Raw genomic sequence first — 16,282 nt, 5'->3', positions numbered from 1 at the left:
CTGTGTCCCATCAATTTCTGAGTTGTTGATCAGAGTCCAAAGCAAAGGAATAGCTCAACAAGAGGAAAAATATGGGTTTGTCATACCATCCAGATCCCTCCCTGATCCTCTCAGCTGGTGATATTACCAGTAAAGAGACAGGGACTTCTGAGGAAGGTGGCACTGACCACCAGGACCTCTGTAAAGACTTCTAATTGAACTACTTAAGGCAGAGGTTTTCAATAGGCAAGAGACAAAGGGGTGGAGCAAGATTTCCCCACAAGGGAAATTAAGAAATGCCTGGAGACACTTTGGTGGTCACAACTGAGGGGAAGGAATGCCACTGGCACCCAGTGGGTAGAGGCTGAGGATGCTGCTATAATTCCTACAATGCGCAGGACAGCACCCACAACAAAATCTTATCCCAAAATCTAGCCCAAAATATTCATAGTGCTGATGTTGAGAAACCATGTTTTAAGGGGATTTAACACCAGAGGCCTCAGTGTCCAGTGCCCAGGGCCATCCAGTAGAGTCATTGGAACAAAGAGGACCTTAGAAATCATGGTTCCTTCCCTTTTTACAGGTGAAGTGTTTGAGGCTCAGGGAGTGGAGTGGCTTGTCCAGGGACCCAGGCCATGGATTGAGGTGATTAAGAGTCTTGGAGTAAGACAGACCTGGTTTTAAATCTCAGTTCACTTACTTAACATCTGTGTGACTTGGACATATTTTTGATTTTGGACGAGTTACTTCACCTCTTGGAGCCTGAATTATCTGACCTGTTCAATGGGCATCCTATAATAAGTCCTGCAAAGCATAATGTCAAGGAATATGTGAGAGGATGCATATAATAAATGACATCTCTAATTATGAGTAGTAGAGCTGGAGCCAAAATTTGGCTCCTGTCCTCAGTTCTGTTCCAGTTCCATTGTTTCACGTTAATACATCCCAAATCAGGACCACCCATCACTGCTGAGAGGCATGTAGTATGGTAATTGTGAGCTCTGCCACTTGGTCCAAGTGGATCAGGATTCGAAGTCCAGCTCTACCATTTTCAAGCTGATAAATAATCAACCTCCCTCTCAGCCTCAGTTTCCTTATGTGTAAAATGGGATAATGCTATGATCTACCTTATAGGCTTCTGGTGGAAGTTAGAATCAGAACACATATTAAACACTTCAGGCTAGAGTCAGAAGAGAGTAAGGACTCAGCATATATTAGTTATAGCTAATGTTTGTGGCAGGTTGTATTTTCCCCCAAATGGCTACCACAGCATCTCCCCAATCAATATACTCTTTTTACAATGTGACTGTAACTCTCCTTCCCTCCAATAGAGGTAGGCAGTCTATGTTCTCTTTATTTGGATGTAGATAGACAAGTGGCTATGGGGCAAGTGATATTTTGTGACTTCTGGGGCTAGGTCATGAAAAATGATACATCTTTTTCCTGCATATCTTGGGATGCTCACACTTGAAACCCTGCCTCCATGCTGTGAGGAAGCCCAAGCCACACTGTGGAGAGGCCCATTTGAAGAGAAACTGACAGACAACCCTAACTTGCCAGCCGTATGAATGAGCCATCTATAAGTGGAACCTCCAGTTTCAGGCAAGCTACCCCAGCTGATGCCGGCTGGAGAGAAGTGAGCTGGCTGCACTGAACCCTGTTCAAATTGCAGATGAATGAGCAAAACAAATGATCAATGTCATTTTAAACTGTCAGAGGTATTCAAACCAGAGCAACTCCATCTTGAACAGGGGCTCGGTAAAATGAGGCTGAGACCTCCTGGTTCCCAGGAGGTTAGGCATTCTTAGTCACAGGATGAGATAGGAGGTCAACACAAGATACAGGTCACAAAGACCCTGCTAATAAAACAGGATGCAGTAAAGAAGCAGGACAAAAGAGGTCATGACCAAGAACCCAAAAGCAAATGCAACAGAAGCAAAGATAAATGATGGGACCTAATTAAGCTAAAAATCTTCTGCACTGTAAAAGAAATAATCAGCAGAGTAAACAGAAAACCTACAGAGTGGAAGGAATATCTTCACAAACTATGCATCCAACAAAGGACTAATATCCAGAATCTACAAGGAACTCAAACAAATTAGCAAGAAAAAAACAAATAATACCATAAAAAATTAGCCTAAGGACATGAATAGACAATTCTCAAAAGAAGATGTACAAATAGCCAACAAACATATGAAAAAATGCTCAGCATCACTAATTATCAGAAAAATGCAAATCAAAACCACAATGAAATACCACCTTACTCATGCAAGAATGACCATAATTAAAAAATCAAAAATAATAGATGTTGGCATGGATGTAGTGAAAAGGGAACACTTTTACACTGCTTGTAGGAATGTAAACGAGTACAACCACTATGGAAAACAATGTGGAATTCCTTAAAGAACTAAAAGTAGAACTACCATTTGATCCAGCAATCCCACTACTGGGTATCTACCCAGAAGAAAGGAAGTTTTTATATGAAAAAGACACTTGCACACACATGTTTATAGCAGCACAATTCGCAACTGCAAAAATATGGAACCAGTCTAAATGCCCATCAACCAACAAGTAGCTAAAGAAAATGTGACATATATATCATACACATACACATACATATATTATGGAATACTACTCATCCATTAAAAGGAACAAAATAATGGCATTTGCAGCTACCTGGATGGAATGGGAGATCATTATTCTAAGTGAAGTAACCCATGAATGGAAAACCAGACATCATATGTTCTCACTTTTAAGTGGGAGCTAAGCTATGAGGACGCAAAGGCACAAGAATGATATAATGGATGTTGAGGACTTGCGGGGAAGGATGGTAGGGGGATGAGTGTACAGTGTACACTGTTTAGGTGATGGGTGCACCACAATCTCGATCAGAAATCACCACTAAAGAACTTATTTATGTAGCCAAAAACCATCTGTTTCCCCCAAACTATTGAAATAAAAATATATATTGCCAATATCTTCTCCCATGCTGTGACTTTTCACTGTTCTAACGGTGCTTTGATAAATAAAGTTTAATTTTAAAGAAAAAAAAAGAAGCTGGCCAAAACCTGCCAAAACCAAGATGACCACAAAAGCGACCTCTGGTCATCCTCAGTGCTCATTATACACTAATTATATTGCATTAGCATGTGAAAAGACACTCCCACCAGGGCCATGACAGTTTACAAATGCCATCGCAATGTCTGGAAGTTACCTTATGTGGTCTAAAAAGGGAAGGAACCCTCAGTTCTGGGAATTGCCTGCCCCTTTCCTGGAAAACTCTTGAATAATCCACCTCTTGTTTAGCATATGATCAAGAAATAACCATAAAAATAGCCAACCAGCAGCCCTTGGGGTGGCTCTGTTCTTTCAGTAGCCATTCTTTTACTCCCTTACTTTCTTAATGAACTTGTTTTCACTTTACTCTGTGGACTCGCCCCAAATTCTTTCTTGCATGAGATCCAAGGACCTTCTCATGGGGTCTGGATTGGAACCCCTTTCCAGTAACAAACCCACTAAATGTTAAGACAGCTTGTTATGCAGCAATGGTTCAATATTATTTTTATTAATCTCCAAAAAGAAATTCTCCTTCTCCTTATATCATCTCTTAAGCCTCATCATCAACACCAAGAAGAAAACCAGACATAGTAGGAAATGTTGCAGCTTCTTGCCAGATCTCCTGTGATTCTTTTGTATATCTGGAGAAGATGATCAAACACCACTACCGGTTGAGGATGTGATATATGGAGATTCGGGAATCTGAGGGTTTATCTGGGGACATAGTTCAACCAATCTCTTTTGGGAACAGGTTAATTCCAGGGCCTGACAGGCTTCTTGAAACTTGTGAACAAGGTTCTCCAACAGCACTTACTCCAGTGTTATTTTTCCCTTCCCTTCTTCCTTGCTTTCTGCCGTGAGTGTGAGACATGTGTGGGAAGGAAAAACAACGTTCTCCTCCATTCTCCGTGAGTTTTTAGCTGGGACTCCCTCTAATAAAAGACAGATTAACAAGAGAAAAGCAAACAAATGTTTAATAACACACACACCTCCTGTAGATCTCAAATTAGACTTTAGGCTTAAATATTTTGTTTCTCTGAAACAAAAAAAGGAGTGTATAGGAAAAGGCCCCATTAAGATGCAATGGCCAGGAAAAGCACCAGAAACCAAGGGTAAGATTTTCTATGCAGATTTAAGTGGATGCCTTCTCCACTGATGAAGAGTCTCTGATAATTTAGTAATCTTTCTCCTCCTGGTGCAGAGACGGAGGCACCCTTAAAAATGGGAATTTCTTTTGTAAATGTAAATTTCTCTTACAAAAAGACAACTTTTCAGAGCTACTGCTGTATCTGCAGTTTGTCAAAAGAACCACTTCAAATAATCCTTATGCCAAAGAAGCATATTTGAGGGTGGCATATTCTGGTCATATTTTGGGGTGGCATGTCCTGAATCCCATCACATAAAAGGCCTTTTTTCCTCTTGAGTTTATTCACTCCTTCATACCTTATTTATGGCTTTGAAGAATGTAAGGTGAGGATAGAGTAGAGTCTGATGATGAATTGAAGAAGATTTTTGCCCTTCTTAGGAAAGCAAATGGAGTTGTTATATCCATAATTGTGCATACATGCTATGTCTGTGTGTCTGTCCATGTATGTGATAGAAGGAGTGGGAGAAGGAGTGCTACTGGGATTAGAAGTTAAAGAACTTCCCACTTTTCTTCCTGAGAACAGTAGTTGTTCAGATCCCTTTTATGTAGCCCCGTTGGAAAGGTACCCAGTGTGAGCACTCAGAGCCACAGATGACTAAACCCAACAATATATCTGCTTCTTCTTTTTTTTTTTTTTTTTGAGACAGAGTCTTGCTCTGTTGCCCAGGCTACAGTGCAGTGGTGCAATCTTGGCTCACTGCAACCTCCACCTCCCAGATTCAAGCAGTTCTCTGCCTCAGCCTTCTGAGTAGCTGGGATTATAGGTGCCCACCACCATGCCTGGCTAATTTTTGTATTTTTAGTAGAGACGGAGTTTCATCATCTTGGCCAGGCTAGTCTTGAACTCCTGACCTCGTGATCCACCTGCCTCGGCCTCCCAAAGTGCTGGGATTACAGGCGTGAGCCACCGAGCCCAGCCCAACAAGATATCTTCTTGAGGGGTGAGTAAGCAGGGCTTGTAAACCAAAAATTGTCTAACACAGGTCTCAATCAATTTAGAAGTGTATTTTGCCAAGAGTAAGGACATACCCAGAAGAAGAGAACACAGAAATCACAGAAACAGTCTGTGGTCTGTGCCTGTCTCCAAAGATGAATTTGGGGGCTTCAATATTAAAAGCAGAAAACTAGACTGGAGGGGAAAGAGGGAGGGTATGCTAATCCACATGTTGTAAGACAAAGGAGCAGGTAGGGGAACAGTCAACTATGTATTCATCTCATGCTCAGTAAATTGGCACCTTATATAAGGTAAGGTGAACATAGAGTTATCACCTGTGGAGATATTTAACCTTTAACTGTAGCTCTCTGCTTAGGAACAAAAGGAAAGGCAGTTTCTTGCATGACTCGGCTTTCAGCTTAATGTTTTTTTCTTTTGGCAAAGTGAATTGGGGTCCTGAGATAAGTAAGAAAGAACTCTATGTTTTATTCACAAGACAAACTAGCCCTTCTAGGTGTTTTACCAAAAGGATGAAATGGTAATGAGCTACTGGCTCCCTCCCTCTGGGGACTTCATAGGCTGGATGCTGAAGATGACCCCATCTCTCTTGGGGCAGGTGTCCAAATCTGGGAACCCAGGCTAGGGGAGGGGCAGACAGATACTTGCTGGTTTCTGGAAAAAGGACAGTATGTTAGATGCACAGCTTTCTCCAGGATCACATAGGAGACTTCTACAGTTCTGAAAGCTTCGTGTGCCCTGTCCTCTGCCTCCTCAACCTGTGTATCTTCCCCCTTCCTTTGGGGGAAAGAACCACAGGAAGAACTAAAGGAGAGCTCTGGGTTCTACTCTAGAGTGTGCTCAAGAGAAACAAGTAGGAAGTGGACTTGATACTTAGTATTCCCCAGTGACCTTAGCATTGGAACCCCACTTTTGGAAATGCCTGGGAGAAAATGTTAGAGTAGCTGAAGGATGCTTTTAGTCTTCAACAGAAAGCAGCTGTGTGTTTCTCAGTGCCCTTCTGGGTCCAGTTGTTACAAAGACTCAGCCTAGCACCTTTACTTTTGCAAAGTGGTATTTGAGTCATTTGTCATTAGATGCACTTAAGGTAGGAGCTGTTTCCTGGCCTCCTCTTCTTAGCTCTTCCTGTACAAAAAAAAAAATTGGCATGTTTCCTAATGATGTTAAGTTATTAAAGAATGATTTCAAGCATGACACTGGCTATCACTTACATAAGTTATGAAAGTCAAGAATCTGGCCCATGAAAGGTATCCAGCAAGGCTGTTACTGAAAGTGGTACAATTCAGTGTTTTAGAAGGTGGCTAAATGATCTGTGAGCTGAATGGGGCAGTGTGGGGGGAAGGAGGGGCCTCTGTTATGTCACTAGGGGAGGAAGAATGTGCCAAGGGAGGCTGCCATGGAGGGGACTGAACTGTGACTCATGCCAATGCTGGTGGCCTTGTTGGCAGAGAAGGGAGATGCCCCTGTCCTCTGAATGCTGGATGCTTTCCAGTGTCCGACCCTCTTTGCTGGGTCACAGTGATTTCATTTTTTTTTGGCTTTTTATAGTTGGCTGTGAAAATAGCCTTTCACCTTCAATGAATCACATTTAAAGCAGACAGGGAGTATAGGAGAGTAATGAGATTAATTGGCCTCCTTTTGGACTTCCTGGTAAGTCCAAGGGTCAAATTTGTGATGTGTCACCAGCAGCAACACTTTGTTTGTTGATCTTTGGACAGAAATGACAAAGCAAATACCTTTGAGGAAGGCAAAAGGGAAGCAAGTTGAGGAGATCCCTTTTCACTCCACTAGCTGGCTGCTAATCTCTGCACGCAGGTCAGATTGAACTGGAGCTGGGACATGGTCTGAGGATGCTTGGCTTAACCTCTGTTGGCAGAGGCCTGCCATGCTTGGCTGCCGCAGGAGGCCAGACTTTTCCAGAGAGTGAGGCTGGACTCAAGCATGACGGGAGGCTCCTTATCTGCCCCCACCAGGGTCTTGGGGCAAAGCCAAGCTGCTTACACCATGTGACTGGGAATGGCAGTGACTCAGAGGGAGCAAGCTAGAAGGGAGGAAGTGCTGGTGTCCTCAGCCATTGTTAGGGAAGAACGGAGGAGCCCAAGAGGAAGGCTCCAGCGCTGAGAGGACCACAGGCCTGAGGCAGTTGCCTAGCAACGGTACCCAAGCGCCTCCCTCCACCAGCCTGTCAGCAGCGTGAGGCCTCTTACCAGCTCCTACCCTCCAGTTCCTTCCTTCAAAGCCGCCCTCTATATGCCTTTTCACCAAATTCCACCTGAACAGAAATGATCCTGGGGGTGTGGGTCAGGGGGAGCCTCCAGACCACGGAATGTCTTAGAGAGCTGTGCTTTGTGTTGCTAACTGTAGTTAGGAACTCAGACGCCAGAGCCAGACCTGCATGCAAATTCCAGGGCCAACACTTATTAGCTCTGTCATCTGGGGCAAGTTTCTTAACCTCCCAATGCTTGATTTTCTCCATCCATAAACGATAGAGAAAAATAGTGCCTATCTCAATTGGGGCAATTTGAGGCTTAGTGTGGATGGAAGGATGGACGGATGGATGGATGGATGAGTAAATAGATAGACAGAAATAGAATCAATTAAAATAGTGCCTGGCACATAGAACGTCTACGTATGCGTTCATTACTAGTAGTCCTGGAGGACAGTTGGACACAAGCACTTGCTCCCACGTGGGGCAGAGGAGCTGGGGAGGGAGCCCCAATCTCCAGTTTCATGATGGCGTGTGGTACTGGAATATCTGCTTCCAGGCCACTGTTCTAACAGTGGCTTGCTGTGGGCTCTTGGGCAAGCAGCAATTTTCCCCTTGGAGGATGGACTGAAAGGGTCTGGATTTCCTCAACTTCTCCTTGCCTTGTAGCATCCTGGATGTGACTGAGCTGAGTCCCCTCTGTCTCCGCAGCTTTGGGGGGAATTAGAAAATTTGACAATAGGAGGGGGTTCCAGCTGAGCCCCAGAGGAAAGGTTTGGGTGAGCAACGGGTGAATAGTCTCAGATGGGGGGTGTTTAGTCCAGACCTGGGAAGGGGCAGGCAGCCAGGCTCATACTGGTATCATCTTGTATTTATTTTTGTAGTTGCTCTAGGTGTTATGTATCCATTATATATACCTACCTAACTTCTCACATTCTATTTAAATTTCGCATTTTACCACTTCGAGTAGAATGTAGAAATCTTAAACCATGTATGTTCCACACCCTCCTCCTCCCTTTATGTTATAATTGCCATATATATTACACCTATATGCATTGAAAACTCTCCCTTCCAACAATGTTTTAATTTTGGCTTCCAATAGTCATACATATTTCTAGAGGCCAAAATGGTTTATTATATTTACACAGATGTTTACAATTTCTGTTGCTCTTTCTTCATTCCTGAAGTTCTGACTCTCCCTCTGGGGTAATTTCCCTTCAATCTGAAGTACTTCCTGTAACTTTCTTTTTAAGTATTTTTTTTTTTAGACAGAATCTTGCTCTGTTGCCCAGGCTGGGTGCAGTGGTGTGATCTCAGCTTACTGCAGCCTCTGCCTCCCAGTTCAGGTGATTTTCCCACCTCAGCCTCCCAAGTAGCTGGGACTACAGGTGTGCACCTCCACGACCAGCTAATTTTTGTATTTTTAATAGAGACAGGGTTTCGCCATGTTGGCCAGGCTGGTCTCGAACTGCTGGCTTCAAGTGATCCACCCGCCTCGGCCTCCGAAAGTGTCGGGATTACAGGCATAAGCCACTGCACCTGGCCTAAAGTAGGTTTATTGGTAATGAAATTTGTTAGTTTTCTTCCGTCTGAGAACGTCTTGATTTCATGGGATACAGAATTATGAGTTGACAGTTCTTTTCTTTCTAGCTTGAAAAAAAATACACGGTCAATTAAATTGTTAATCTATATGCAATGTGTCATTTTCTCTGGCTGGTTTTGATATTTCTTCAGCCTTTGGTTTTCACAGTTTTCTTCTGATGGTTTTATTTGCATTTGTCTTGTTTGTGGTTCCCTGAGCTTCTTATTATTGGCAAATTTATGTCTTTCACTGAATTTGGGAAATTTCTGTAATTATTTCTTCAAATATATATTTTTTTCTGCACCAATTTGTGTCTCCTCTTTTTTAGGGACTCCAGTCACATGCATGTTAAACTTTTCATATTGTCCCACCCCACAGGTCCTGAGTCTCTGGTCATTTCTTCAACCTACTTTCTCCCTGTCCTTCAGATTGTATCGTTTCTAATTAGTTTCAGTTAATGGACTCTTTTTTCGGTCATGTCGACTTTTTTGAAGACGGACTCCAACTTTGAGTCTATCTGGTGAATTTTTTATTTCAGATATTGTATTTCTTATTCTAAAATTCCATTTGGTTCTCTTGTTATGATTTCTGTTTCTCTTCTGAGAACTTTCCATTCAATTCAAGAGTGCTCCCTTTCTCCTCATGAAGAATGGTCATAATAGATGTTTCAAGGTCTTTATCGGTAATTCCAATATCTGGGTCATCTCGAAGTTGTCATTGGTTAATTGACTCGAGAATTAGATTTTTCTGGTTCTTGGCAGGTTGACTATTTTCGATGATATCCAAGACAGTTTATATTGTGTTGTGAGACTCTGGGCCCTGTTATACTTTGTTGTGAATCTCTGGGCCCTGAGATTCTCCTCTGGATAATGTAGAGGTTGTGTTTTGGCAGGAAATTACACCAGTCAGGCTTAGACTGTGAGTTCTGTCTCACCTTCTGTTGGTGGGTGGTACCAATGTCCATACAGTTTTAAAAGCTGTGCTTTTGGGGGAAGCCATTGAGGCTTAGTTCTCAGAGCCTTTGCTATACTTCTTGGGGTGTGTTCTACATATGCACAATTGTCTGTGAGCTCAGGATTTGTGACAGCTTACAAAAAATGGGGGATCTCCTATTTCTGCTCTCTCCTCTGAATGATTTTTCTCACACTTTCCAGCATCTGGAGTCTCCTTTTTGGAGCCCTCTCACTAGAAAGATGGAGTTTGCCTCTGAATTATATTCATTGAAGCAGGAAATAAGTGAGAGAGAAATAATAGGAAGTCCCCCTACACTTTGCACGACTGGGGCGCCTCTCCTCAGCTCCTATGTCTGGAGGGGTGACTCTTCTCTCAGAACTTCAGATGCCCACCACACCGCCACATTTGGCAATTGTGCTACTATGGGGCAGGGACTGGCTTCCAGGAAGGGCTTTGAGAGAAAAAAGAGAAAACAAAACAAAACAAACCCTGGATTCTCCTTACAGTCTCCAGCTTACAGGGGCTGCTTTTCCCAATCCTCTGGCCAGAAAGACAGGCTTTCCTCAGGGTTGGGCTTTTCATGGCATGGCACATTTTCTTGATTTGGCTTGTCCTTGGGTCAAACCTAGTAGACAAAGGAAGGAAAAAGAAACCAGGAAACTCACCACGGCTGTCCTGGTAGTCCTTCAAGTTTTGATTTGCCTTCCTATTTCAACTATTATGATTTACTTTTATTTTTTAGAATCTTCAAGTGGCTGTATTTTCTATTTTGTTCAAGGTTTTATTGTAACCAGCAGGAGAGATAAAACTGTAGAAAGCATATTCCATCTTGCCTAGAACTGAGAGCCTCTAGTAAGAGCATTTTTTAAAAAAAACTTTTTATTTTGAAATAACTTTAGATTCACAAAATAGTTGCAAAGATAATACAGAGAGTTCATGTTATACCATTACCTAGCTTCCATTTATGCTAACATCTTATATAACCATGGTACATTAATCAAAATCAAGAAATTAACGTTGATACAAAACCATTAACTAAACTATAGACTTAATTTAGATTTCCTTAGTTTTCCCATTAATGTCCTTTTTCTGTCCCAGGTCTTGGTCTAGGGTACCACATTATATCTAGTCATTGTGTCTTCTTAGTCTCCCCCAAATGATGACAGTTCCTCAGTCTTTCTTTGACTTTCATGACTTTGATACCTTTGAATAGTAGGAGTTAGATATTTTGTAGAATGTCCCCCAGTTTGGGTTGATCTGACATGTTCTCATTCATGGACTAAGGTTATGGATTTGGGGGAAGAATACCACAGGGTGAAGTGCCTTTCTCATCTCATCAGTGGATAGTGGATATCAATGTGACTTAACATGGCGACGTTAACCTTGATCACTTTGTTAAGGTAATATTTGCCAGATTTCTCCATGGTAAAGTTACTATACGTCTCCTTCCACAAATAACTTGTTAAAAGTGAGTCTCTTTGTCTAGATCACACCCAAGAGCAGGAGAGTGAAGCACCACCTCCTAGAGAGCAGGGTATCAAAGAATTTGTTATATATTACAGCCACTAGAGCAATTAGTAAATTTTGAAAGAAATACTTTGAAGCTGTTTCCCTCTTAAAATTTCACCCACTTATTTGATCATTTATCTAGGGTTCCTGCCAGCAGCAGTTATTACTGAGGTGTTTTAATGATGATTTTCTATTTCATTCATTGCTTCTACGTTTACTTGTTGGAATTCTTCTGTAGAAAGATTTGTCCCTTGTCTCCCATTTATTTATTTATGTAATCATTTATATCAGAATAGACTCCCAGATATTTATTCTTTAGGGTTATAATCTAATATTATCACTATTTAGTTATGAAGCACAAATTGTTGTGTCTTTGGCTAGTGAGAGCTTCTTCAGTCTGGCTCCTTTATTCTTCTGCCATGCCTCCATCCTTTTTTCCTCCACCCTAGAACCGGCCATTGCTCCAAACAGCCTTGGGTCCTTTTATCAGAGAAAGATATTTAGAAACCAAAAATGGCCATTGGGCTTATGATATTTAGAAACCAAGAATGGTCCACTGGGCATGCTTGTGGCTATGAGACTGTCACTGTGTCCAGGCCCTCTCAGCGGGCAGAGCTAGGAGATACATATATGTATGCTAATCGATGTGTGGCCATAGCATTTGGCTCAGATCTTGCCTATAAGAGACATCCTGCAAGATGCCACCATCTATCTTGTTCTGTGGTTTTTGTGGCCACAGCTTACATTCTCTACCACCCCGCAAGCTCTTGGAGAGCAGAGTTCATGCCTGAGGCATTGTTATACCCACGCTGGTGCCTAGCACATATGGAGAACTCAGTGCGAGTTCACAGATTGCATAAATGAGTTTTGGGGAATCACAGGCCTCATGATCGTCTTTTTCTTTCTTTCCTTTTATTTTCTGGTGGTAAGAGCCACAGGTGTTCATTTGAGGGAGATATTTAAAGTTATTAAAATAAAAAAGTTTTGCCATTTAAAGGGTGATCTCGCTCATGTAGAACAACTCAGTCCTTCACAATGCTGGAAGCATGAAGAGTTCCTGCATTGTTACCGAAACAGCTGCTGTTTGGGGAACTTTGATTGGCTGCTTGGCCGGGGACAAGCTGTGCTTCTGTTTGAAGTCCCCATATTTAGCTCTCCCACAGATGCCCAAGGCTAGAGCTTCATCTACCCTGCCCCCAGCCAGCCTGGCCCCACTGCCTTAGGTCCCTGATTGACCAGCCACTCTCAAACGTATGGAATAAATATTTTGTACTTTCACCAGGCCACTCATTTTGTGCTCCTGAAAGCCAAGGACTGTGATTATAATTTCATAGCTCAGGAAGCCTCTGTACCTGTCAGGTTGGTTTCTTATTTGCAAGCCTAACTGTTTTTAGCTTCCAGTTTTCTCTAGGGCCTTCTAGGTGGGAATCTACTCCATCCCTCTTTCTAGTTGTGATGTCCCTGCTTCCTCTCTTGCCACCGGCATCCCCACCTGCTCTCTCCTCATCTTGTTTGCTATCATCAGGCAGGCTGTCCATAAGCAGGTGCTCAGCCAGTGCCCTGGGATGAGTGTGCATGTGGGCTTGGCTTGCAGGGGAAAGGTGTGGCTGGGGCTGCCAGGGCCCATGTTGAGAGCTGTGAGAAGGGTGGCTAGCCCAGACAGAGGCGTTCCCCTCCTGCTGGACTTACTTCCTGCCTGGCTAAGAGGCAAAGCAGCATGCAGTTCCAAAGCCCCTGGGTTGGGCGCCAGAGCCTGCAGGTTCAGAGTCAGCTAATGTTTGATCTTCTTGAACCTGACTCAGCAGCCGCCGGAGAGCCACCGGGCAGGCAGAGTGGCTCCTTGCAAGTATCACAGAATCACATGGGTTGCTGTGAGCCACCGCCTGGTATTTGCTGTGGCTATTTGCTATAGGGATGTCTGTGAGTAGCCAGGGTGTCTCTCCCCACACCCCATATACTCGTAACAAAGATCTCAGGGGTGGAATATGATTGAAGGAAAGTGAATTTTCTGGGGAGGCAGAAGGGGAATTCAGAGTAAGAACGGGCCTGGGAGATAGAGGTCAGACTCAGTGAGGAGAGGGGAGGAGTCATGAGCATCTTCCCAGGACCTCCAGATCAGCAGGAGCTGAGAGGCATGCCTAGATCAGCAGTGACACGGCATCTTTGTTGCTCATCTTCACTCTCTCTCTCTGCCTCTCATTTCCCTCCCACTCAGAGGACTGCAATACAGAGTGACAGAGAGCAGCACCCTATTCGTGCCCTGCATGTCACTAAAGGAAACAGAAGGATTCCTTCGACTACCACCTGCCTCTGGCACACAGCTGAAGTGTCCCTGGGAGCTGTGGGACAGCTGGCCCTCCTGCTGTCCCCACCCCAGGCAATCTCTGAGGAGCTCTGCAAAGGACTGGCTTGCGTTTGCTTCTTGCACACTCCAGTCCTCCTCATCCCCCAGGCCCTACCCATCTGTTCTATCTGAGCTGATGGGAGACTAGAAGGCAGAGACAGCCTTTGGGATAGTTGTGTTGCCCCAGGGGCAGTGCCACTGCTATGTGAGCACTTAACTCACTTTAAATGGCTCCAGCCTGCGCTTCCTCTCCTCTGACTGGAGAGACGATTCCACAGTATTAATTTCCTATGCATAACGTTCTCCCTGGGCCAGGCTTTCAGGCTGTTATCCTGAGAATACAGACAAGCAGCGTCAGAACTCCACCCAGACTTAGCAAATTCTTCAATGCCAGCAGATGATTTTCTAAGGCAACTTAACTTGAGAGAGTTCCAAGACAGAGTTTACCAGAAACCATTGGGAAAATGCCTGATTGCCCTGGTGGCAGCCTGGGCGACCCTGGATTCGGGGAAAAGAGAAGATGGTAATACCTCAAAGAGCATTTAAATGAAACTTCTTGAAAAGAAAAATGTATTCTTTTTTTTTGGTAAATACTTTTCAAGGTTTTATTGCAAACCGAAATTGATTTATTACACACACAAAAAGTTGTGAGATGGGAGGAGGGAAGGATAGTACATATTATAACCATGTTAATTACAGTACATTAAAATGGTGGTTTATATGACAAATAAGCCTGTAAGTTTAAATATACTAGTGTTATAACTCAATGTACAGATTTTCTTTATACAACACATATAATTACCAGGAATGCAAAAAAAAAAAAAAAAAGGAAAACATAAATAATGCCCATTTTACAGGTGACATTTTAAACAATGAACACACAAACAGTTCTGGCTGACAACTGGGGCATTGGTCCATAAAAACCCTTTCTAAAAATAGAAATAGTTGTAGCAGCAATGCTCTTTTTAAGCATCTGAATACAAGTCATTAGAAGACCATTTCAATAAATTTTAGTTATTAACCGTATCTTACAAAAATGTCTACACATAAATTTATCTTCCAAATATGGAAGAAACAAAGTCCCACGTTGTAGTGTCCTGTAAGAGTCACATTGATGCTTATTACAAAATCCATCTGTGATCAAGCATACCACACTCATATGACCGTTAACACAGCATATCCACAAGGAAAAATAAAGAACTGAAACAACCTGCGATAGGAAAAGAAATGTATTCTATCGAATGTTAAAACTTCAAAAATATTTCTATTTTAGGTGGACAGACATATATATTTAATTTTCTCAAATAGCAACCATTGAAACTAATTTAATTTTTTTTCTTTTTGGGCAGCTAATTATCACGGACTGCTAATGCCATGGTGTCCTCAGTGGTTTTGAAGAGGTGTGGCATTTCCTACCCCTACCTAAACGATCTCAGACTGACTCTCTGAGGTTCTTGTGGGGTTTTTTTCTATGTTTTCCCCTGTTTCATTTACTCTAGACTATATGAAAACTCTTGGGAATACCAGTGCATCTGTTTCTTGGGCTGCTCGTTTCCTTAATGTATAGCTTCTAGTCTATTGTGAGCTAGCAAACTGGATTTATAGACGTATGATTGTGCTTAAAGTAAGAATGATTAGATAAAAATCCTAAGGAACATACACACACACAATTAGAATTAATAAGCAAATTAAGCAATGTTACAGGATACAAAAATCAGCTGTATTTCTGTACATGACCAATGAACAATCCAAAAATAAACTTAAAAATTCCATTCTCAGTAGCATTAAAAATAGCAAAATGATTAGGAATAAATTTAACAAAAGAAGTATAAGACTTGTACACTGAAAATTATGAAACATTGCTAAGGGCAATTAGAGAAGATCTAAATAAGAAGGACATGTCCCATCTTTATGAATTAGGAGGCTCAATATTGTTAAGGTGCCAAGTCTTCCCAGATTCATCTTTAATTCCTGTAAAAATTCCAGCCCCAGGCCAGGAGTAGTGGCTCAAGCCTGTAATCCCAGCACTTTGGGAGGCTGAGGTAGACGCATCAATTGAGGTCAGGAGTTCGAGACCAGCCTGGCCAACATGGTGAAACCCCATCTCTATTAAAAATGCAAAAATTAGCTGGGCATGGTGGTGGACACCTGTAATCCCAGCTACTGGGGAAGCTGAGGCATGAAAATTTATTGAACCTGGGAGGCAAAAGTTGCAGTGAGGCTAGATTGTGCCACTGCACTCCAGCCTGCATGACAGAGCAAGACCCTGTTTCAAAAAAAATAATAATTCCAGCTCCTGGCCCCACTTTTCACAGCAATGAGGCTGAACTTATATGGAAAAGCAGAAGACCCAGAATAATTAAAACAACTTTGAAAAAAGAATAACAGAATTGGAAGACCTTCTCTTCTCAATTTCAAAACTTACTAAAAAGCTACAATGATCAAAACAGTGTGGTACTCACATCAGGGTCAGCAGATAGATCAACAGAACAGAATTGAGAGCCCAGAAACAAAATCTGTACTTACAGTCTCATCTCAGCGAATCTTAATGG

The sequence above is a fragment of the Pan troglodytes genome, chromosome 4 (assembly GCF_028858775.2).
Source record: "Pan troglodytes isolate AG18354 chromosome 4, NHGRI_mPanTro3-v2.0_pri, whole genome shotgun sequence".
NCBI classification, from domain to species: Eukaryota; Metazoa; Chordata; class Mammalia; order Primates; family Hominidae; genus Pan; species Pan troglodytes.
This window is presented reverse-complemented; position numbering follows the sequence as displayed.